At 41.6% G+C, this 18092-nt stretch overlaps 1 protein-coding gene across 1 annotated transcript in view; it reads left to right on the top strand.

The window, feature by feature from the left end:
* The window catches only part of LOC120990976 (NLR family CARD domain-containing protein 3-like), a 111332-nt gene that overhangs the window by 72787 nt on the left and 20453 nt on the right, over window positions 1-18092 (top strand).

The raw sequence follows: 18092 nt of genomic DNA, 5'->3' as shown, positions 1-18092 counted from the left end.
TAGCCTAAATGGGGTGGAGACTTTGTCAATTATGCTATAACCCATGTCTGTCTACCCCGTTATAACACATGATGACACCCCAGGGGGTCCTAACTTGAATGGAGAGCCTGGTGGAGTCTCCCAAGTGAATGTGTGTCATAATGTTTTAACCTGCTAGCCCCTCCCCCAGTGTGCAGCACGCATGTCTCTGAAATCACTCAGGAATGTGGTCTTATTAGCACAATGGGGGATGGGTACCATCTTTAACCAACTTCATTACAAGGGAAACTTATAAACTATTACACAGAGTATTAAACAGAATTAAAGGGGAGAACCAATCAGTCACTTAAAAATACCCTTACAATACATTCCTCTAGCTTCCAGTGCTTCTTCTCTGATCCTGCACACTTGTGCAGTCACAATGTAATCTTATTGTAATTACGTACCACAGTAAGGAGTATGCCACATAACTGCTGATTGGCTGCAGTGTTCAAGTGGAATATACTGGTATGTCATACCTGCAACCAAACAAACAAGTCCAATGGTGAAGGTCAGAGTGACGCCATGGGGGATAAAAGTATTCTTTTATTGTTTTATCCCAATTGCTTGACTGGAGTAAGTTTCTTTTTTAAATAAGTCAACCAACCCTATTAAAAGGGTTTTCCAAGATTTTATAACTGATGACCTAACCTCTGGACAGGTCATCAGTATCTGATTGATCGGGATCTGACACCTAGGACCCATGAGAAGGCACCAGTGCTCCTGTGAGTGCTGAGGGCTTCTCTGTGCTCACGAAGCACAGTGTCGTATATTGTACAGTGGCTGGGCTTAGTATCGTGCTCAGCCTCATCCACTTCTATAGGGCTGAGCTGCGCCTAGGCCACATGACCAATGAACATGTCATCATTGGCCTAGGAAAAGCTGAGAGAAGGCAGTGGCACTACTGTGAACGTAACTGCCTTCTTAAACAGCTGGTCGACGGGGATCCTAGGTGTCAGACCCCAACCAATCAGATACTGATGAACTATCCAGAGGATAGGTCATCAATTATAAAGTCTGAGAAAACCCCTTTAATGTCTATATGTGTATATTAGTTCAGTAATAGAGCTGTAGACTAAAATGTGAAAATGCCATTTTCTCTGTAGCTTCTTTTTGGTTTCCTATTTATCATTGTGGTTACCTATTTCTTCATATGACACTGTATTGTGAAACCATATAGAAATTCTTGATAATGAATTTGGAGAAATGTAATGACAAACAAAAACACCATGCATAGTACTGTACAACAATGCAGTAGAACAGTCAACAATGAGTTGAATAATCATTCCAAGCAACAGGAGAAGACCCATTATACTGTTCCATGGTTGCACATCAGCATACCTGGACAAGCATGAGATGGACACATCAGAAGGTTTGTTTCTGCTCTGTCTGGCACCACTGACTCCAGCAATCCAGCCTCAAACCAAACTGACTGACATTCATTCTTCATAGTTTGCTTGTGGTATGTTTGTATCAATAGTGTGTGTTGAGGCAGTGGGGCACATTTACTAAGACTGTCTTTTTACAATGGTCTCAGTTTCCCCTAGAACAGACCCTGACACGCCCCTGCCCCTGTCACACCCAACTGGCGTGCAAGGCGCAAAACCGTCCATGCACCAAAATTGTGTCACACGGCCGGACAGAAACTTGCATTCTTTGGCCTCACAGAAACATGAATGACACCCAACAAGACAGACTCCCCTACTGCACTAACTTATGGGAAACTTCATGTTTACTCACACTCCCCATCTGGACAGACATGATGGTGGTGTTGGTCACCTCCTATTAGGTTGCTGCTCCTTCAACCTATCGCTATCCTTTCACAACTTCCCCTCTTTTGAAGTCCACTCCGTCCGCATCTTCTTTCCTTTGAGCTGCCAAAAAGCCGTCATCTACCATGCACCTGGCATTATTACTGCCTTTTCCGACTATTTCAATACCTGGCCTTTACATTTCCTCTCCACAGACATCCCCTCAACAACCCTGGCACACTCACCAGACAAAAAAGACTGAGACAAGCTTCCAGAGTTGCTGAACACTGCTGGAAGAAAACCCACTGTAAAAAAGACTTTATCTCATACAAAGAAAATGTTCTCAAATTCAAGTCTGCACTCACCTCGTATAAACATGACTGCTTCACTATGCTCATATCCTCTCTTTCCCACAACCCCAAACAACTGTTTAATACCTTTAATTCTCTACTCTGTCCGACGGTGCTCCCTCCAACAACCCTCATCTCAGCTGAAGACTTTGCCTCATATTTCAAAATCAACAAAATCCATGAGAGCTTCAAACAACCCCCACTACCCCCCTACACAGCTGCCCAGTGTTATTCCTATATAAATCAGTTTACTGTCACAGAAGAAAAGCTTTCTACCTAAATCTCCAGATCATACTTCACCACCTGTGCTCTTGACCCAATCCCATGCCATCTCATCCCCACCTCTATAGTTATCCCTGCCCTAACCCACCTCTTCAACCTATTGTTAACCACTGGCTTCTTTCCTTTGTCCCTAGAACATGTCCCTCTCAAAATGTCCTGCCATCTCGCATTCCACTCACTTTTTGATCAGCTACAATCCGGCTTCAGACCTTGAAACTGCCCTAACCAAAGTCGCCAACGATCTGCTAACTTCCAAAGTTAAATGTCATTACTCTGTGCTCCTCCTTTTTGACCTGTCCTCTGCCTTTGATACTGTCGACCACTCTCTCTTGTTACAAACCTTCTCTTCCCTCTGCATCAAACATCAAACAGATGTCACTTCCCTGCTATCCAGAATGCTAGAGTGTCTTCTCCTCCCATTTCCTGAAACTCAACATGGAGAAAACAGAATTCATCATCTTCCCCCCATATCACAGCCACCCCTACCTGACCTATCCATTACAGTTAATAACAACACAACACTATCTCCAGTCTTGCAGGTACGCTGCCTGGAGATAACATTTAATTCTGCCCTGTCTTTTAAGCCACACATCCAAACCTTCACTTCCACCTGCCGCTTTCAACATCTCTCATATTCTCTCCTTCCTCACCCCTGAGTCAACTAAAATGCTAGGGCATGCCCTTGTTATCTCCTGCCTGGACTTCTGCAACATTCTCTTCCATGGCCTCCCCTCTAGCACTCTTGCTCCCCTCCAATCTATTCTCAACTCTGCTGCTTGGTTATCCACCCCTACTTTGTTTCTCCTCTGCCTCCCCCCTCTGCCAATCTCTTCACTGGCTCCCCATTGCCCAGCAAATTCATTTTAAAATACCAACAACTACATATAAAGCCATCGACAACCAGTCCCCTCCTTACATCTCTGACCTGCTTTCTCGATACATCCCCACGCATAATCTCCCATTCTCACAGGACCTACTTTCCTCTGTTCTCTTGTCATCTGTTCTTCATACAATCAACTACAAGATTTCACACGGGCCTCTACCTGAGCATCCAAACCCTCAAAAGTAACCCAAAAAAACACCTTTTTAGGAAAGCCTACCACCTGCGATAAGCATGCTACCACCACACAGCCAAATGAGCAGCCTTTACCTACTGTGTTCTTCCTCTTCCCTTGTAGATTGTAAGCTCGTGTGGGCAGGGCATTACTTTTCTAGTACTAATCATGATTTCCAGCCTATGATGAAATCCATCTCTGCGTTCACAATTTTGCAGGCTTCATAGCTGATTTTTTATTTATTTTTTGCATACCTTCCTGGATCAGTGTCTGCACAAGAGATTGTTTAATTGGGATTTATCCTTTTTGGGGCTTGGCTCTGGAAATGAGCACATTTTCTGAAATGTATTTCGGTTATAAATCTATCAATTTGGTCATTAGATTCAGTTAGAATAAATTTGACCTGAATTGAAAGTGCCCTAATTGCCACGAAGAGTCATGTATGACACTCTGGGGTCTCCCAGGACTGCATTCAACCCCTTTCGTGCTCTTAAAGTAAAGACATCATTAATAACAACAAGGTGAGAGTGATATATAAAGCAATGGGTAAATGGGTGGTAGCTGGTAACAAACAGCCTGTTTAAAAACACACTGCACTGTCAGATAGGTTAGGCTTTTTAAAATAAAAAAAGTCCCTTTTTGGGGGTGGAGGAATGCCAGTGTTTATACGCAAATAGTAGTATCTTAAGAAGCAATGGCTTACCAGTCGGTCAAATGATGCCTTTATGGGGAAAAGCAACAGCAGTACAATATGAAACATGATGGACAAGGCAGAATATCGACTGCTGTTTAAGGGTAGTAGTAGCACCGACAGCAGAATAGTGTAGAACAAGATTGACAAGGCAGGACATGTGCAACTGTGTAGGGGTAGTAGTAGTGGCAACAGCAGCAAAGAAAATGGTCTAAATGTAAGCCAGCAAGTGTTAAATTTAGACCAATGCTGGATACACGGAAGTTATGTAGAGGCTGGCGCCTCTACATAACTTCATTCGATCCAACGCCAGGGCAGGGGCTTATTAAGACCCCCTCAGTGTATTAGAACGAAGGACTAGCTTCTCGGATTGCCCCACGGAGAAGCTGATCCTCACCCAGATGCACGCGCTTCTGGGTTTTTCGTCAATTAGATACAGTGGTCGCGCTTGAAAATGGCATCTAAAGGGTTAAATGCCTGAGATCGGTATTGTTTCCAGTGGCAGACATTCGCAGCGACCTCTGCTTTTTGAAACAGCAGAGACCCACCAGCTATGGCGCCTGGTGCTCGTGAATGGGTCAGCAAAAATGCAGATTAGATGTGGATCAAAACTACGATCGATCGTGTGCATGAGACCTAACTTTTACTGTTGCATTCACATATTACATACGGTGGTGCGTTCACATGACCGTATGTATTTCGCTGTCCGCAAAATTTAAGATGACGTCTGAGTGACATCCGCATTGCATCAGTTTTTTTTGACTGACCCATTGTAGAAATGCCTATCTTTGTCCACAAAATGGACAAGAATAGGACATGTTCTATCTTTTTTGCAGGGCTTTGGAACAGACATACAGAATGCGCAGACAGCACACGGTGTGTGGTCCACATTTTTTGCGGCACCATTGAAATAAATGGGTCTGCATCTTGTCTGGAAAAAAATGCTAATCGGATGCGGAGCAAAAATACAGTTGTGTGAATGTGGCCTTAGTGTGATTGTTCATTTAAAGGAACCAATCTATTATAATATTTATTTTTGTATGGCACCGTCAGATTAGATACTGAAGCACTTCTAGACGTATTTTTTGTAACGCCTGTTATCTGGTCGTATATATTTTGGTGCATCTTCATATTAATTATTGATTCATATTTTAATTGCATTTAATAAAAATGATTCTTTTTATGGGAATATTATGGCTACGGTCTTTTCTGTATATTGTATATTGTCTCCAAGTAGCTGGTTCTCTGTTATAATGATAATTATGATATACAGGAAGAGTTGTTAGAAGTATAGCATAATCAGAGTAGCAACCATCAAGACTTGCATGCTAAAGCATTTATTCCAACACGGCGCTACAGTCTTCCTGCAGCTGACGTAATCTTCTTGCCTGCAGCAGTGATGTTCCAATCATCGGCTTCAACATGTAACATAACCAATGCAGCCAACCACCATCATCGCTGGAAGAAGCAGGGAAGAAAAGGGGTAAGGGTATCTCTTCTTTTGTTATTTTAGCACATTTACAAGGGCTGCCTGTGTTTTTATTGAACCCGGTGAACCCCTTGAAGGGAGCTCAGATAAGCTAGATTGACAAATCTGTCATCCGTTTCCATTGCCAAACAGAATCTTAGGACATGTAGGATCCTCTTTACTGATGGTGGTCATGTAAATGTATCATGTGAGGCTATTTTTATGGAATAAAGGTAGGCGTAGAGGAAGTTCTGATGCAGCAACCAAACAACTTTACTTAATGGACGTATGTCTTTTTTCAACCGTATTAACTATGTAACTATGTAAAAGCAAATCACTCCACAGGAGAGCATGAATACTTGAACATTGTATTTCAATTCACAGTGTAACAGGCCTTATGGCCACAAAGGTTTAAAGGGGTATTCCGGTTATGTTAAGTTTTCTATTACACATAGGATAGAGAATAACAGATTGGTGGTGGAGTCCTACTGCGGAGACCCCTACCAATCACTAGAACAAGGCCCCCTACCCTGTGGAGCCCCCCAAATGAGCGGCCGGGTGGGTATATGTGCAGTGACATTAATTTCCATGGTAGTTCCAGAAATAGCGGAGTATGACCAGCTGCCCCATTCATTTCAAGGGACTCCAGGGGCTCCATTGTTTTGATCGGAGGAGGTTCCAGCAGTAGGACCCCCACCAATCTAATATTTAGCCTCTATCATGTGGATAGGAATAACTGAACATAACCAGAATAACCCTTTAAGGGTCTTGAGATGGCAACATAACATATTTATATGGTCCATATTCATAGTGATTCAGGTGCGATGGCCTCTCACATATAGCTTGTAGCTTTTCTATGGCTCCTCTATTCTGAGTCCCAGGAACAGTTTGCTTCCAGTGTGCTAGATTTTAGAAAAATCCCTGCTCACCCCTGCCTCATAGATGGATGCACCCATTCCTTTCCCTGAGTGCCTCCTAATCTTCTTTCAATCACTGGACATGTGCCCCACTGGCCTAAAATAGCTGCCTTCATCTACTGAGATTGGCAATGACAACAAAGAGGACATTTTTCATTACTACTCTCCCTATGCAGAAGCAGTATACAGAAACAGTATACAGAAGCAGTATACCGTCCATTGGTGGTGCAGCAGCACCATCTAGTGACTGAATCTCATCACTACAACTGATTTCTGCCTGCTCTATTCATTTGCTTTCACTTTGAGCTTTGAGCTTTGATTTTAGATGATCCAAGTCACGTCTCAGGCCTCATGCACACTACTGTATGTTTGGTCCACATCTGATCTGCATTTTTTGCGTATCAGATGCGGACCCATTCTTTTCAATGGGGCTGCAAAAGATGCGCACAGCGCACAGCACACAGCGTGCTGTTCGCATCTGTATGTCCGTTCCGTGGCACCCACAAAAATGATAGAACATACCCTATTCTTGTCTATTTCGGGGATAAGGATAAAACATTTCTATTGAAGTGAAAAAGAAAATGACATCATGCGCACGGATGGAATCCGTGTTTTTTCGGATCTGCTTTTTGCAAAACACATACGGTCGCGCCATATTGTGAGAAAATTTACAATATTGCCACACCAATATACCATATTTTTCGCCCTATAAGACGAGCCTAGGTTTTACAGGAGGACAATAAGAAAAAAATATTTTTCATTAGACCTCAGATCAGCAATCAGACCCCCAATGTTAATCAGACCTCAGCTCACAGCCCCAATCAGATCCCCAATGTTAATAAGATCTCAGATCAGACCCCAATGTGAATGACCCTCAATCAGACCTCAGATCAGAGCCTAATATAAAGAAGACCCCCATGCCTCATATCAGCCCCCAGCCTTATATGAGATCAGCCCCCAGTCATATAATCAGCCCCAGTCATATAATCAGCCCCCAGCCATATGTACTCAGTCCCAGGCCATATGTACTCAGCCCCCAGCCATATGTACTCAGCCCCCAGCCATATGTACTCAGCCCCCAGTCATATAATCAGCCCCCAGCCATATGTACTCAGCCCCCAGCCATATGTACTCAGCCCCCAGCCATATGTGAGCAGCCCCCAGCCATAATTCAGCCTCAGATCACAAAATAAAAAAAAAACACTTACCTCTCCTGCTCCTGGACGCGGCCGCTCCTCACATCGCGATCCTCTTCCTCCTGCTGTCGGCTGTGCTGTGAACTGGCGCACACAGCGTGAGGGCACAGAGTGTCTATAATGTATTTGGCGCGAGTGCAATGTGGTCTATACCTTTATGTGTAAAAGTACAACAGGGGGTTGCCTAGTGATAGCGACTTTTTTGCGACTTTTGCAAAAGTCACCCATAGTAAATGATCTATATTAATAGTAATCTTTATTTACATAGCGCCATCATATTCCACAGCACTTTGCAGTTCAGGGGTTCACGTACAAACAGTCATAAATAACATAGCAACAGGTAAGTCAATAATTACAAGAAGAATGAGGACCCCGCTCGCAAGAGCTTACAATCTATGAGGAGATAGAGGTAACACAAAAGGTAAAAGTGCATTTTTTTTTACAATAGTCTAGCCATCTTGGGAGAATAAGGGAGCAGATAACTGCATGAGCCGGTCAGCAGCCAATAAATGAAGTGCTTCTGGGTGCAGTGGAGGAGTTTGATGGAGGATCAGGTTCAGGGAATGATAAATGGGCTATGTGGAGAGGATTTAGATCAGGGGATGTGATAGGCCACTCTAAAAAGATGTGTTTTTAGAGAACTCCTAAAACTGCGTGTGTTCTGATTTAGCCTGATTTCTTGGGGTAGGGCATTCCAGAGAACTGGGAATGAGAGGTTCGGAATATGGTGAAAGTCAGTCGTAAGTCATTGGCTGAACGGAGAGCACGGGTAGGATGGTAGACAGAGATGAGGGAAGAGATGTAAGAGGTTGCAGCACTGTGGAGAGATTTGTGGGTGAGGACAAGCAGTTTAAATTGGATTCTATAGTGTACTGGTAGCCAGTGCAATGACTGACACAGGGTGTAGGCACTGGAGTAGCAGTTACACAGATAGGTGACCATGGTTGCTGCATTAAGAATAGACTGGAGAGGGGAAAGTCTGGTGAGGGGGAGGCCAATTAAAAGTGAGTTGCAATAATCGAGGTGGGAATGGATCAGGGCAACAATGAGAGTTTTTGTTGTTTCCATAGTAAAAAAGGGGCGGATTCTAGAGATGTTTTTGAGGTGCAGGCGACATGAGCAGGAGAGAGATTAAATATAAGGGGTGAAAGAAAGATCAGTGTCAAATGTCACCCCTAGACAGCAGGCGTGCTGCCTAGGAGTGATGATGGTGTCGCACACTGAGAGGGAGATATCAGGTTTTGGTAGGTTAGTAGATGGGGAGAAGTTTAATTTTTGAAAGATTTAATTTCATATACAGAGAGGACATAATGTTAGAAACGGCGGACAGACAGTAACTGGTGTTCGGTAATATAGCAGGGGTGATGTCAGGGGATGAAGTATATAGTTGTGTGTCATCAGCATAGAGGTGGTACTGGAAACCAAATCTGCTGATGGTCTGTCCAATTGGGGCTGTGTACAGAGAGAAGAGGAGAGGGCCTAGGACTGAACCCTGAGGAACTCCAACAGCTAGAGGGAAAGGTGAAGAAGTGGAGCCAGTGAATGATACACTGAAAGAGCGACCAGAGAGATAGGAAGAAAACCAGGAGAGGGCAGTGTCCTTTAGGCCGATGGATTGTAGCATGGTGAGTAGGAGATGTTGGTCTACAGTGTCAAAAGCTGCAGAGGGCTCAAGGAGAATGAGCAGAGAGTAGTCACCATTGCATTTTGCGGTCAGGAGGTAATTTGTCACTTTGGTGAGGGAAGTTACTGTCGAATGTAGGGTGCAGAAACCAGATTGTAGTGGATCAAGGAGAGCGTGATCAGAGAGATAGCGGATGAGGCGAGAGTAGACCAGATGCTCCAGGAGTTTAGAGATGAAGGGAAGATTGGAGACTGGTCTGTAGTTAGTTGTGCAGGATGGGTCCAATAATGATAAAGTGTTTGAAAGAGGAGGGGAAAATACCAGAAGAGAGAGAGGGGTTGAATATTTTTGTTCTGTGTGTGGTTACAGCCTGAGAGAGAGAATCGAGTAGGTGTGAGGGAATGGGGTCAGAGGCACATGTGGTAGGACGAGAAAAAGAGAGGAACCTGGAGACTTCTTCTTCCATGACTGGGTCAAACATGGACAGTGAGCCAGAGGATATGCGGGGGGAAGGGGATCAATAGCACTTAGTGGCTGGGAGCTGATTTCATGCTGTATATGTTCTATTTTCTCTGTGAAGTTAGCGGTTAGGTCTTCAGCAGAGAGGTCTGTGATGGGTGCCTGAACTTCAGGACTGAGGAGGGAGTGTAAAGTGTCAAAGAGGTTTTTTTTGGGTTGTTGGACAGTGAGGAGATTAGGGTGGTGAAGTAAGTCTGTTTAGCGAGGTGGAGGGCAGAGTTATAGGTCCACAGCCTGAATTTGTAATGGAGGAAATTCTCTGGTGTGCGAGTTTTCCTCCATATGCGTTCAGCACTCCTGGATCAACGCTGGAGGAAGCGAGTTTGTGGTGTAAGCCAGGGTTGCTTCTGAGGGTGTCAATGTAGTGATTTACTGCCAGATCAGGGCAGAAGAGGGAAGAGATTGGGGACAATGATGTGTGTAGAGTGTCTGTAAGTGTATGAGGGTCAATGGCCTGTAGATTTCTGTGCAAGTAATAGGTAGGGGTGTGCTGGGATAGGAGCATATTTGTGAGAGTGCAGGAGAAGATGTTGATCGCATGCATTTAATCCCTCAAATGCAGTGGTCAAATGTGATCACGGCATCTGGGAGCGCAAAAATCAGGAAGCGGACTCTCCCAGGTGTACACCGGCTCCCCTTAGCAGGGAGCCAGATAGTGTGTACGGCAACCTTGGTCCTCCTGAATGATCCAAGGCTGCTGAACATAGGTTCCTATAGAGACCGTGCCTATGGCAGGGCTCCATAGGAACACAGGGACACATTTATTAAGACCAGCGTTATAGATGCCGGTCTTAATAAGCCCCTGCCCTGGCGGTGCATCGCCAAAGCTATGTAAAAGCGCCAGCCTCTACATAACTTTAGCGCATCCACTACCGATTCTGAATGTAAGACAGCTTCCTTGATGTCTTATATTTATACCACTTTGTATGCCTAAGCCGGGCGTAGAAAATGATGAATAAATGGAGTATATCTGTTGGTAAATGACCCCCATAGTGTATTTCTCATACAATGAGTCTATAAGAAAAAAAATCTAATGATTTCTTGTTCAAGTTTCCTAAGGGAACTATTAAAAAGTGTTAAAAAAGGTTTTTAAAAATAATGTAAAAATATAAAAATTCAAATCACTCCCTTTCCCCCAAATCAAGACAGATAAAAAAAAATAAACATCATGGACATAGCCTTGTGCGAAAATGCCTGTACTATTAAAATCTAAAAATATGTATGCCATATGGCAAATGGCCAGACAGAAAAAAATATCCAAATGGCCGATTTTCCGCTTTTTGGTTGCTTCAGATCAACCTGCAAAAAATTAACCCTCATACAGCTCCATACACATAACAAACAAAAGGTATAGAGGTCAGAATATGGCAATGAAAATAATTTACATTTTTTTTCAGTATTAAAACGCAAGAAAACCTATACAAATGTGGTATCTCCTTAACCCCTTAGTGACCAGCCTGTTGTGGGCCTTACTGACCAAGCGTTTTTCTTCCTTTTTTCATTGTCACATTCCAAGAGCTATAACTTTTTTATTTTTCCATCTATATAGCTTTATAAGGACTTGATTTTTATAGGACAAGTTGTAGTTTTTTTAATGGCACCATTTTGGGGTACACATAACTTTCTGATTAACTTTTATTAACTCTTTCTGGGAGGGAGATGGGAAAAACAGCAATACTGCCACTGCATTTTTACGTTATAAATTTTACAGCGTTCATTTTTCGGTATAAATAACATAATATCTTTATTCTCTGGGTCAGTACGATTACAGTGATACCAAATACATATCGTTTTCTTTACATTTTACAATTTTTTTGCAATAACACCCCTTTTTTTTTTAAAGAAAAAAAATATTTTTGCATTGCCGCTTACCAAGACCCATAACTTTTTAATTTTTTTCATTGGTATCATTTTGGAGTAAATGGCGCTTTTCGATCGCTTGTTATTAAGTTTTTTCAGTGGCAACTAAGAATAAATTAGCAATTCTGTTGTTTTTTTTGTACATTTTTACGGCGCTCACCATAGGGGATAATGTACATGAAATTTATGTAGTCTGGGTCATTACGAATGCGGCAATACCAAACATATGGGGAAGATTTTTTTTTTGCTATTTATTTAATTGAAAAGCGTATTTTCAATGGAAAAAAAAGTGTAATTTATTTGTGATTTTTTTTTCTTGAATAAATGAGTTTTTTTTAAACTTTTTTTTATCACGTAATAGTCCCACAAGGGGACTATAAAAGACAGCTTTTTGATTGCTGTTAAAATGCAATGCATTATCCCTATAGTGCATTGCATTTTAATGGCAATGCTATTCTGACATTGGCCAGCAAGCTGCGCCAGAGAGGCGCAGCCTGCTGGAAATTACTGAAGGCTGGTCTGAGGACCCGTGCAGCGCTTAGACTGGGCTGCCATAAAAAAGTGGTGGCCCAGCCTAAGGCCCCTTAGTGACCGCTGTAAAAACACGTAAGGGGTTAATCGTACTGACCCAGAGAATGAAAAAAAATGGTCAATTTTACTCCATAGTGAACGCTATAAAAACAAAACCCATAAAACGGTGGTGGAAATGCATTTTTTTCCAATTCCACCCCATTTGGAATTTTTTTTACATCTCCCCACTACATCGTATACAATATTAAATGTTGCCATAAGAAAGTACAACTTGTCCCACAATCAACAAGCCCTCTTATGTATATGTGAATGGAAAAATAAAAATGGCCATGGAAAGGCAGGAAGTGAAAAACAAAAATGCAAAACCCTCTGAGGGTGAAGAGGGTTATTGTGATTTGGAATGGGCCTCTGGTGTACACTAAATGAATTTGGAATATAAATGTATTAGTCTGTCCATAAACGATACTGGACACTTGTTGCAAATGTACCGGTTCGGCCAGCAATTAGCAGATCCTACCGCTGGATCAGATCATGTACGCGCAGCCTATTAGATTGAAATCCCATTATTATATTAGATATACTCATGGTAAACTACTAAACTTTGTTTTATATAACCTAAATCATTGTCAAATTGTATAAAATGACTACCTTTTTAGTTTATACTACAATACAGTATATATCAGATACAACATTTTAGCATTGTAGCTTTATTGGTGCATTCTGTATCTACACCACTTGGTGGCGCCAAATCTCTGTACATGATGCGCATTTGAAGTTGGAGGTATAGTCATTTTGTGAAGTTTTTTTTTAATTTGAAACCTATTCATGTAGTTTCTCCTAGCCAGTGTTATATGCGTGTCTGTAGTGAAATGTCATTCTAGTTTTTGGATTCAATGTAATCACAGTACACTCACTTCTTACATGACTGTGTGCAAGTTCAGCTATATAATAACTGCTGTCTTCCATTTAGAATATGACACAAATTCTTACAATAGAGCAACATACAATATGATATATAATAGTTATAGTCTGATATAATTTATGATAAAGAGGACCTCCTCAACTACTTGCATTTCCAATGTAATAAATATTCTGGGGCATATTTTCATACAATGCTATGTTGTGCCATTCCTCTATTATTTCTACTTGAAGTTTATGAATTAAAAAGTCCAACTTGCCATTGTCAGCTGTACAGCCTAAGGGTCCATTCACACATCTGCAGTGTTATGCAGATATGCAAATTGCGGATCCGCAAAACACCGGGGCTGGCACCCCAATAGCAATGCCTATTCTTGTCCGCAGCTCCATCCAAAATACAGTGAACACAATGAAGCTCCCATAGGCTGCAATGGTAATTCATTGCTATTTTACGATAAGCGATCAGATGATCACATATTAGAAACATGAAAAAAAAAGTTTAAAAAAAATATGACAATTAAAATCGGCCTCCTTTACATAGTAACATAGTATATAAGGCCGAAAAAAGACATTTGTCCATCCAGTTCGGCCTGTTATCCTGCAAGTTGATCCAGAGGAAGGCAAAAAAAAAACTGTGAGGTAGAAGCCAATTTTCCTCACTTAAGGGGATAAAAATTCCTTCCCGACTCTAATCAGGCAATGAGAATAACTCCCTGGATCAACGACCACTCTCTAGTAGCTATATCCTGTAATATTATTACACTCCAGAAATACATCCAGGCCCCTCTTGAACTCTTTTAGTGAACTCGCCATCACCACCTCCTCAGGCAGAGAGTTCCATAGTCTCACTGCTCTTACCGTAAAGAATCCTCTTCTATGTTTGTGTACAAACCTTCTTTCCTCCAGACACAGAGGATGTCCCCTCGTCACAGTCACAGTCCTGGGGATAAAAAGATGATGGGATAGATCTCTGTACTGACCCCTGATACATTTATACATAGTAATTAGATTTCCCCTCAGTCGTCTTTTTTCTAAAGTGAATAACCCTAATTTTGATAATCTTTCAGGGTATTGTAGTTGCCCCATTCCAGTTATTACTTTAGTTGCCTTCCTCTGAACCCTCTCCAGCTCTGCTATGTCTGCCTTGTTCACAGGAGCCCAGAACTGTACACAGTACTCCATGTGTTGTCTGACCAGTGATTTGTAAAGTGGTAGGACTATGTTCTCATCACGGGCATCTATGCCCCTTCTGATGCAACCCATTATCTTATTAGCCTTGGCAGCAGCTGCCTGACACTGGTTTTCACAGCTTAGTTTGCTGTTCACTAAAATTTCTAGATCCTTTTCCCAGTGTTACCCAGCGTTTTACCAATTAGTATGTATGGGTTTATTGCACGGACATAATATAGGAGAACTAGAAGTCCCAGCATGTCCACACTGCTATTATGGGATATTAAAGGACTTTACAGGGATGGGTATAAGAAAAGAGAACTGCCAGCATCCCCGGGATCTTGTGGGGTATCAGAGGACATTACAGGGAGATAATATAGGAGAACTACAAGTCCCTCCATCAAATATGGTTTCTTATTATAGGATGCCAGAGGACACTGCAGGGAGGCAGCATGAGAAGAGAGCAACACAACTCACAGGCGGTTATTATATTACAAGGAAAGGGATAAGAGGAGAGAACAACAGCTCATAGCATGTCCAGGCTACTACTATGAACTCTCAGAGCATATTACAAAATGAGTAGGAAGACGACAACTAAAATTCTCAGCATTTACCTGGCTCTCAGCACCTGGGGTCATGGTCGCAGCAACTTTTGAGTCCATTCAGTTTAATGTCTGCACTGCTACACAGTGATCTTTGGTTGTGCAACAGCTGTCGTGGCCAAGTCCATGACCTTAGAACTGGTAAGGCCTAGTAAAAACTGTTGTATTTCTTGGTACAGCACTTCTAAAGAATGGCCAGATTGAAACAGCTCTGTCTTACGAAAAGTCCTCATCACAACATACTGGTTGGGAAGGCCTGCTTATTCTAATAGTTTATTGAGATGCTCCTTAATGTTTTCTGACTGAAATGTAAAAATCACTGGAAACTCAGGAAACGTTCCTCTGAGTTTATTGAAAAACATATGAAAATTAGCAAATCTTACATCTGCTGGAATCTGCCAGGCTTAGCTTTCTATTCCTTTTGGAAGGAAAGCTAATGTGAATAGCTAACATGAATAAGATATGCAAATTTGTTTTCCTTCCAAAAGAAAAAGAAAGCGAAGCCTGTCAGATGCCAGCAGATCTAAGATGTGCTAATTTGAATATAACCCACAGCATCTTTTCCTGGCCTATAATATTCCTTGTGCATACTAAGTAATCACCCTCCATAATGAGAAAGAGTAACCTTACACCTCCGACAAAGGCCTCTCAGCTAGTTAAAGGTGTTCTCCAGGAATTAAGAAAATGAAAATAATTAAATATTACTTTATTCTAAATATATTCTCAAACATCTTTCCTTATTTATAATGGCTTGTTTTGTCTGGGGAGCAATCATCAGGAGAAATACAATGGCCACCATTCTATTAGCACACATAAAACTTGTCCTAATCACACAGCAGGTCAAGTTACTTCACAACGCTGAGACACACCCAATACTCAAAGCAAAACGGCCTGGTAAAGCTGTCCGTTAACCACATTAACAATATACCCCAAAGCAAAAGAAAACAGAACAGCAATTGTATAATACAAGAATAGCAAACTTTATTATACATATAGTTTAAAATAAAGTTTTATATACGTTAGCAGCATTACATTCACAGGAAAAATACCCACAGGACTACTATTCATGATACACGCAGGTAACAATTTCTCCCATAGATAGAGGATATCAATAAACCCCAACCATAAGTAAAGTGCCACAGAATGGATCAATACATACAGTATAGGAGACAATTATGTAGAAAATACAGACCAGACTAGTCCTGAATAGAAAATGTGCAGTAACATATCTAGATAAAGGTGTCTGATCTAAAGATGCATCAAATGCAACAATCAATGTGCGACATTTAATAAATTTGGCGCAAATTATTCCAACACAAACTCAAGAAAGACTGACTTCAAAAATTGCCCTCTTGATGAGTTATCCCCAAGGGACTTCAAACTTCTAGAATGTAAATATTGTAAATATGCTTATTATTTTTATATTATTATGTACAGTCACAATCTACTGGTATAATGAGCTCGATGCAGTATGATCACATCTGTACAAGACATGCAATAAAAATATTTTGTGCGGATTTTTAGCTGACTCTTTAACCACTGTGTTTCTATGGTGACATAGCCTCTGTACAAATGTCTCTGCAAACAATTTCCCTCGTGTTTCAATCTTCCACATTATTTTTCAACAACGGGGATCATCATATATATTATTTATTGGACAGACATAAGTATATTCCTTTCACTCCTCCGTTATAAATATACATCAGGGTTGAAGTCCAGTATTCTTGATTTATGCAATAATCCATTAAAAGCAATGAGCTTCTGTTGCTCTTCACCCCAGGTGCATTGCTATGGTACCAAGTGTAAACCCTTAGGATTTTATCACATAGATTCCAGAAACGTATATTTTGTAAATAATGCGAAGATTATTGAATTTCTGTTCTATTCTAATCTAAGGCTACTTTCACATATGCATTATTGCTGTCCGGTTTTGAGATCCGGCATGGGATCTCAAAACCACAGCAAAACGCATCCGTTTGAATAATATAACCGTCTGCATCCATTTAGAATGGATCCGGTTGTATTATATTGAAAATGAACATAACGGATCCGGCACTAAAACCTTTGCAAGTCAATTGAAACCAGATCTGCTTTTCTTCGTGTCAGAAAAAAAAAAATATGGCACCATTGACTTGGCACACAAAAACGCTGCTTGCAATCCAGAATGGAATGCAGTCAGTTGCACTCCGTTCTGGTTTGTTCAGTTTTGTCCAGTTTTGTCCCCATTGAATGAGGGACAAAACTGAAGCATTTTCCTCCGGTTTTGAGATCCTTTGCCGGATCTCAAAAACCGTTAAGGAAAATGCGGATATGAGGGACAGTTCTGTGTTTGGCCCTAGACCCAGTTAGGGGATCCCACTCAAGGATTTTATGATTACTAGTGAAAATTTGGCAGTAAACCTGAAAAACATGAAAAACTCCATCAGGGGCACAACGCTTGGTGGTTACAACAGAATGTGATGGCACAGAGCTTGGCGGTTACAGTATTTCTTACAAGGAACAGAGCTTGGTGGTTACAGAGTCTCTTATAGCACAGAGCTCGACGGTTACAGAGTCTCTTAACGGCCTAGAACTTGGGGTATACCACTTGCATCAGAACAGTCTCTCAGTGAGGGGCAAACAGTGTATTGGTTACATCCTCTATTAGAGGGTACACAATATATTAGTTGTAACATAGCAACTTCCAAGTGTACCTAGCACATAGAATGTGGTGGGGCACCATAGGTTAGCACAATGACAGGCTCTGGTCACAACAGCAGGGCCTTCCTTAGCCCACAGTACGGGCTCTCCTGAGAAGGTGGTCATATCTGTGTTTAGACTATAATGGACAGTGAACAAGTATATGTAACAAGCTGGGTACAGATATCCAAGTCATACCTTGCCCAGTCATGACATGACATATACAGTCAATATGCCAAATATTTCACTACAGGGAAAATCCGTGTAATTCAGGGAGTTAACACAAGGCACAGATGAGCTGGTTTGCACTGTAAGAGGTTGATGTAAACCTTTCCACATATGACCCTCTATTAGCTAGAGTGGAGAGCTGAAGGAGAGTCCAGATAATTCATAGTAAGAGAAATCAACATTCGCAGGTCACTTTTCCCAGAAGTGAGTGGGGTCCTCCAGGATTAGCATAT

The sequence above is a fragment of the Bufo bufo genome, chromosome 2 (genome assembly GCF_905171765.1).
Source record: "Bufo bufo chromosome 2, aBufBuf1.1, whole genome shotgun sequence".
Taxonomy (NCBI): domain Eukaryota; kingdom Metazoa; phylum Chordata; class Amphibia; order Anura; family Bufonidae; genus Bufo; species Bufo bufo.
The sequence above is the reverse complement of the archived record's forward strand: the minus strand, read 5'-3'. Positions and strand labels throughout refer to the sequence as shown.